The 7,335-nt window shown below is 41.6% G+C and overlaps 1 non-coding gene across 1 annotated transcript; it reads left to right on the top strand.

The window, feature by feature from the left end:
- Nucleotides 1–7,021: 7,021 nt before the first annotated feature.
- Nucleotides 7,022–7,094, top strand: TRNAT-UGU. Its single transcript has one exon. It is a non-coding gene; the product is annotated as a tRNA-Thr (tRNA).
- The last annotated feature ends 241 nt before the right edge of the window (nucleotides 7,095–7,335 follow it).

Here is a 7,335-nt window from a genome sequence, read left to right as displayed (position 1 = left end):
TTTTGTTTCACTATTCTGTACTAAAAATGCTTAAAAAAGTTCTACTAAAACATGGAGGAATGCTATATACTTAAGTTCCTTGTTCTAAACTCATAAAAATATAACCCAAAATGTTAACCAAAACATGACTGTATTAAAACCCAATGATAAATAAAATAACCATGCTACATGATCAAATAATGTGAAAATCATCAATGAATTGTTTTGATTTATGTTTTTAAGTACATACATTTAAATATTTAATTTTCAAAATAATTATAATTGTGCTATTTGTTAAGCACTTATTTGCCAAGCACTAATACTATACTATATTACACTATACCACACTATATTCCTACATGGGAAGGGAGAACAGATATTTCATCCCCATTTTATAAATGAGGAAACTGAGGCACAGAGAAGTTCATTCAATTGACAGAGGCCACCCAGTAGGCAAGTAGCTGAACTGGGATTAGAAACCAGGCCCCATCCTTGCTCTTTTCACTGGACCATACATTTTCAAAGTGTTAGTTTTCAAAGCCTATTTAGCAAAAAAGGCACCTTGTGCTAACATAGGAGATGATCTATGCTAAACACGTCATTATCAACTGCTACACTGAAATGGGCTCTAATCACTATTCATAACAGTCAAAACACTATAAAAGTTAGGTGGAAAAGAAGAGAGAAATTCTGAAACTTTGTAGCATTATCTCAAGCAAGGGCAGTATAAGAAATACTGGCATTAAAATTCAATACCATTATCAGGAAAGAGCCCTAAAAGAAGAAAATTATAATGGGAGATGACTGTAAATCAATCAAAGCAGGAATTATACTATTGCAATTCTTTTCCATGCAAATTTCATATGGCCCTTTCATTCCTAAACCTAACAGCATTTCAAGGTTTAAGGCACCTTAGCAATCACTTTCCTCTTTGCATGCAATAGCTGAGGTAAAGCCATTACATTCCTTCACTGGTCAAGTGAGAAGGAACCAGAATCAATTTGTCCTATTTATTGAGCATTTACTGCATGCAGAGCACTGTATTAAGACCTTGAATAAGCTCCTGAGTCAGCCTGGGGACTCCTGTCATAGCAAACATGCACAAGTGAGAGAGGCAGATATAGGTAGAGCTGAGTTTGGCTCCCTGTGGCAAGCACCCAAGCCTTTTGCTTCCCCTCAGCACAACAGCAAGGGCACAAAGCTGCCCACCCATAGCTGTCCGGCTGTGGTTGAGGCACAGAGAGCCTAGCAGCCGTAAGGATCACCTTGCTCCAAAAGATGTTGAGGGTAGCGAGGAGAGGTGGGGACTCTCTTCTTCCCTTTAGGGAGGGAAAGGACCACTCCTCAGAGTGGGGGTAGGGGAGGAGAATGAGATTTGGCTGCCAGGCAGGCGGCCTGTAGATAGCCCCTCCCATTTCCTGGCGGGAAGGGAGTCTGATGGAAACCAAAGAGAGTCAGTGCCGGATAGGAAGGTGGAGAGATTCCGGCTGTGGCTTCAGGATAGAAGAAGTGCATTTCACCATGGTCTGTGTGATGTAATGACATCATGTGTTATGTGAGGTGGGATTCCTCCAAATCCAATAGCTTTGAGACCCATGGGGGTCTTGGTCCAGCCTTGCTGGAGAGATGTGGAGGGTTAATTTCATTAAGAAATACAGACTGTAAGGATGGCTCCCGTTATTCTCCCTGTAGCTGGGGGTGATTCAGTTTCCCCCTTGCTTCCATAACTGGGGCACACCAACCACCATTTATTTACCCCAGATTTCTGTCTCCTCACACTACTGTTTTGAATATGGTCCCTGGTTCAGAAACCGGGCCCCAACTTCTACCAAAGAAGGAGAGCTTGCATTCCCCACTCGTGCCAACTAATCCAGAATTACAAATGAATGATAAAGGTGGCCACGAAGGAAAGATTTATCACTGCCAGACTAAGGGTTGTTGACAAACATTTTTTCCGAGCTTGACTCATTCACATTTCATTCACTGTCCTTATAAAATGGGAGAGCTGAGCTGAATAGCCTGACAAGAAACAAGCAGTAATTTTACAAACATTAAGTTCATCAACTTATTGTTTGGAAGGCTAGACTGTGAGCCCATTTTTGGGTAGGGACCGTCTCTATATGTTGCTGACTTGTACTTCCCAAGCGCTTAGTACAGTGCTCTGCACACAGAAAGGGCTCAATAAATATGATTGAGTGAATGGGGAAGCATGGCCTAATGGAAAGAGCATGGGACTGGGAGCCAGGAACCCTGGATTCTAGTCCTAACTCTGGCCCTTGCCCACTAAATGACCTTAGGCAAGTCACTCAACCTCTCAATGAGACAGTTCTTTCCTCAGTAATGGAAATAAAACACACACCATGAGAGACAGAGACTATCCAATTTGATAACTTTGTACCTATCCCAGCACTTGGCACCAAGAACTCTTAATAAATACCACCATTATTATTCCTCCAAGTCAGCATTGACTGTTTGGCTATCATTGGCTCAGGGTAATATTACAACAGAGTCAACCGAGGTTCTCCATCATCCACTAACCTTTGATTTGTAGGTCTTGGGGAAAGGCATGCAATAATTGACATGAGGTTGGAAGATTGAAAATAAAAGGGGAAGCTCTCAGTATTATAAAATGCACACATCACAAAGACATTCAGGAGCAGCATGGCCTAGTAGAAAGAGAACATGCCTGGTAGTCAGAGGATATGGATTCTAGTTCTGCCATTTGTGTGCTTTGTTACCTTGGGAAATTCATTTAATTTTTCAGTGCCTCAGTTTCCTCATCTGTAAAATGGGGATTAAGATGGTGAGCCCTATGTGGGACAGGGACTGTGTTAGACATCTGTATCTACCCTGTGTTTTGAACAGGGTTTGGCAGATAACATGTGGGCAGGAAACATGTCTTCCAACTCTGTTATACTGTACTCTCCCCACAATTTAGTACAGTACACTGCACACATCTAGTGTTCAATAAACACTTAACAAATACCATAAAAAACCACTGATCGAAAATAGTAACAGTTCTTAACAATAATAGTGCACTGCCCTCAAAGCACCATCTTTCCCTTCTAATGGAAAGTAATATGAATCATCTCAAATTCAACACACTGATAAGGAAAGAAAAATGAATCCTGATCAAGTATGAGATTGTTAGAATGAATTAAATCTCAAATCTCCACACTTCCCTCTGCAATTCCCTTTCTACTGCTTGCACTGCAAGAGCTTAATCTACGAAGTCTGCCTTAAACCTGCTGCTCTCTGGGCTAAAGACAAATAGAAGGCTTCAGTTGTGCATCAATTTCAGAAGCTTTCAGAAGCTCTGCTTTCCCCACCCCCTTTCTCTTTGCAAAGTGGGATAAGGCTCATGTTCTGCACCTTGAGGTTTTCCCAAACGTTTGATATTCTGTGTTATGTGAACTGTTTCCAGGTTCACATAGTTGTATTTAGGTCACTTGAACTTAAAAGCACCTCTTTTGGGTTTATTCTGTGATGTCCTCCAGGATTAATGTCTGGGGAATGCCTATCGAAAGAGGAATAGGGCTTTTTGTAAGAAGAGATGAGTGACAATACTGTACTTCTCTTTGCAGTGAATACCAATGGTAATTTCTTCATCACAGACTACCATGATAATGTCTCTAAAAAGCAGCAGTGTTCTCTGAAGTGCTTCTCGAGTATCCTATTGCAGGATCTAAAGTGCCTACTAACTGAATGCAGTTGCCTAATTTGTTAAAGGTGGTGCCAGAAATGCTAATAGGTTTCAGATACATTCCCTGGATTGCAGTGGAGAATTCTGTTTCAAATGCATCCAACAAGAATTTAGACACAAGAATGTCCGTTTTCATTTCCACATTAGCGTTCCTTTGCTTTTCACCTTTCTTTATTTCGCTCTCCCAGATGAAAATCATGCGACTCTTATTCAACGTCCGTCTCACACAGAGGAACTGGATGGACTTCTACGAAGGCAAAGACGTGCACATGTTAAACACTCTAAGATGACTGATTAATAACTACTTTCCTCCGGATTCTGCCAACAGGCACCTAAAAGTTGATACAAGTAATTTACTGCTTCAAAGCTTCCAGCAGCTAGACATGTCTAAATGATCAAGACATGAAAGAAGGAAGGGAGGAAAAACCTCATGGAAACTAACTGTAAATCTCTGGGAGGAGAAAGACAGAATAGCATAACAAGGCAACAAAGAAGTGACTTTCTCTGAACAGAAATGAGAATCAGCTGGAGGGCGGTCTGCAGACTCAGAATGGTGCCAATGTAAGAGAGCTACAGCCAGGAAGAGACTTCACCATGTCTTCCCGATAGCTGATGGAATTAGCTTTTTTTCTCAGAAATGTCTTACCCCTGCTGACAGCATATGAGTTCCTATTCCTCCTGGGTTAACCAAACGGTGCCTTTTGTTTCTGGACATGTAGAGGGTTGATTTTTGTTTCTTTGTTTTGTTTCATGCTTGTTTGTTTGTGAAGTGTTTTTCTTCCTTTGGAATGTAAAGGAAATAGCCCAAGTATGTGATATTAAATCCATTCAATGCTCTATTAATACACAGAGCTGTTCATCAGGTCCGAAGTACTTCAGGTTTTCTTCCACTTCAAGTCTCAAGATAATAAGATGTGGCTCCAAGAGAGGTGCGGATTGCCCACAAGAGGACTGAACAACAACATGTATTTTTATTGGCGGGTAGTTAACTAGCCAAAACCTTTGGAAAGTCATGACACCAATCTGGCACAGCACTATCTGTCTGCTTTATTGAAAACATCTTAGGCAGCATAATAAATAAACTGCATTTCTTTTTCATGGTTTGAGCTGGTATTTCTGTTGGCTATAAGACTGTCAGAGAGCAAAGATTAGGAAACTCACAATGAATTTGGTCCAACAAAAAAGGAGAAATGAGGCTCCGTTTTCAACGTTAGCCCTTTCAGTTGGAAAAGTGAGACTGCATAAGGACTGTATCCGAGAAGGAACAGCTGTCACAAGAGGCAGGTTTGTTTCCTGGGGGAGGGTCCTATCAACCAAAGTATTTAGCCTCAATAACATTTATTGAGCGATGTCCTTGGGGAACATGGAAAGAAGTACAGTATGGGTTCACTGATGTTGAAAATGGACCAAGGGAATTACTTCCCAGGCCTGCCAATTTCTGAAGCAGGATAAACTCTTCTGATTCAGGCTGGTTTGCCTCATTCCCCTCATACGAAATTTGAAAACAACCATGGGACTTCTGAAATATCCTTGGGACTGAGGTATTGCAGTGCATTGATAGTGCTGTGTTCTGATGAGCTAGGTGAACCAACATCACAACCATACTGGAGGACAGCAGAGTATTGCGAAGCAAACAGGATCAGGTCACGTTAGAGCAATGCTTTCCGAGACACAAAGCGGCGGAGGAAATTATACAAGGGGCTGATTTGGATGTAATGGTAGTAGTTACAGTATTTATTAAACACTTACTTTGTGCGGAGCATTGTATTACGCACTGGGAGAGAGTACATAGGTGGGACTCAGAATGGTCCCAGTCCCTTGGGATCCACAATTTAAGAGTTAAAGTAGAGATTAGGGATTGGAGACAGACACACCAGAACTGAGGAAACATTAAAACCAAACACAAACAAATGCACAAAAGAGGGTTAAAATGACCTAGAAAGCAAAGTTGCAGTCAGCTGACAAGGTAGCTTTTCCAGAAACAAAGTTCCCAAGTAAAGAAGAAATTTGTGAGGCAAGTATTCCATCTATTAAATTGCATCTCCTATGTATTCCACTCAGGAAAGGAAGATGAAAGCCAAGATCCTAATCACATTGGATTCCACAGTCCAGGAAAGCAAAAAATCTAGCCTGCAGCTCAATGACAATTTATCTTCTAATTAGAGGAGAAATGGAAGATACAGATTGAAACTGTGAGGAACTTCATATGATCCTTTATTTGCAAAAACCAGACAAAAAGGATCTGGGTGACAGAATTAGGAGAGACTTGAGGAGTTTTATGAAACCAGGATTAAGGACCCCAGTCAATCAATCCTATTTATTGAGCGCTTACTGAGTGCAGAGCACTGCACTAAGTGCTCAGGAGAGTACAATATCACAGTGTTGGTAGATACATTCCCTGCCTACAATGAGCTTACAGTCTGGGGGATGGGGAAGCAGGCATGCATTAATATATTCATTCAATCGTATTTGTTGAGCACTTACTGTGTGCAGAGCACTGTACTAAGCACTTGGGAAGTACAAGTCAGCAACATATAGAGACGGTCCCTACCCAACAATGGGCTCAGTTTAGACGGGGTTTAGGATAAGTATATAAATGCTGTGGGGATGAGGGTGGAGTGAATAAACTGTGCAAATCCAAGTGCAAGGGAGGAGGGAGTGGGAGGAGAGGAAATGAGGACATAAGGGGAAAGCCTCTTTGAGGAGATGTGCTTTTAATAAAGCTTTGAAGGTGGGGAAACTGATTGTCAGATATGAGGAGGGAGGGCCTTCCAGGCAAGAGACCTGCTGTGAGTGAGAGATCTACAGCTAAATCGCAGAGATAACCCTAGGTGAAAAACTCTCAAATTATCCAATTGACTTTACAGGGAGAAATCAATCACTAAGAGGGAGTAACATCAGAATAGCAAAAAATGATCACTGTGGTTTGAGGCTTTTCAATGTCTTAGTTGATGTCTTGATGGGCCCTAAAAGCACTTTACAGCCTTAAAAGCCTGCTCTAAAAGCACTTAGCCTTCAAGACAATTAGTATTTAAACAATAAGAAACTTTGATCTCAGATCTGAGATCGTTGTGGGCAGAGAATGTGTCAGTTATATTGCTACACTGTACTCTCCCTAGCACTAAATACAGTGTTCTGCACACAGTAAGCGCTCAGTAAATAGGACTGACTATCTCCCAACTTCCTCCCCATCATTCTTGAAAGCAAAAGGACGGTTTTGTAATTACGTCCTATTTAAAAATCTTGATTTCCACGTTTTGGTAGGATCGCAATTTAAAAATTAAAACATCCTTTCCCAGTGGATACTACTATCCAGGGAGATATAAAATGAGAATTGAAGGCTCCATAGCTCAGGGGTTAGAGCACTGGTCTTGTAAACCAGGGGTCGTGAGTTCAAATCTCGCTGGGGCCTTCGCTGATTTTGGAGAGAAGCAGCATGGCTCAGTGGAAAGAGCACAGGCTTGGGAGTCACAGGTCATGGGTTCTAACCCCAGCTCTGCCACTTATCAGCTGTGTGACTTTGGGCAAGTCATTAAACTTCTTGTGCCTCAGTTACCTCATCTGGAAAATGGGGATTAAGACTGTGAGCCCTGTGTGGGACAACCTGATTACCCTGTATCTCCCCCAGCGCTTAGAACAGTGCTTGGCCCATA

This window comes from Tachyglossus aculeatus, chromosome 9, assembly GCF_015852505.1.
Source record: "Tachyglossus aculeatus isolate mTacAcu1 chromosome 9, mTacAcu1.pri, whole genome shotgun sequence".
Lineage (NCBI taxonomy): Eukaryota > Metazoa > Chordata > Mammalia > Monotremata > Tachyglossidae > Tachyglossus > Tachyglossus aculeatus.
Note: the sequence above shows the minus strand (reverse complement) of the source record. Positions and strands in the feature narration are given on the sequence as shown.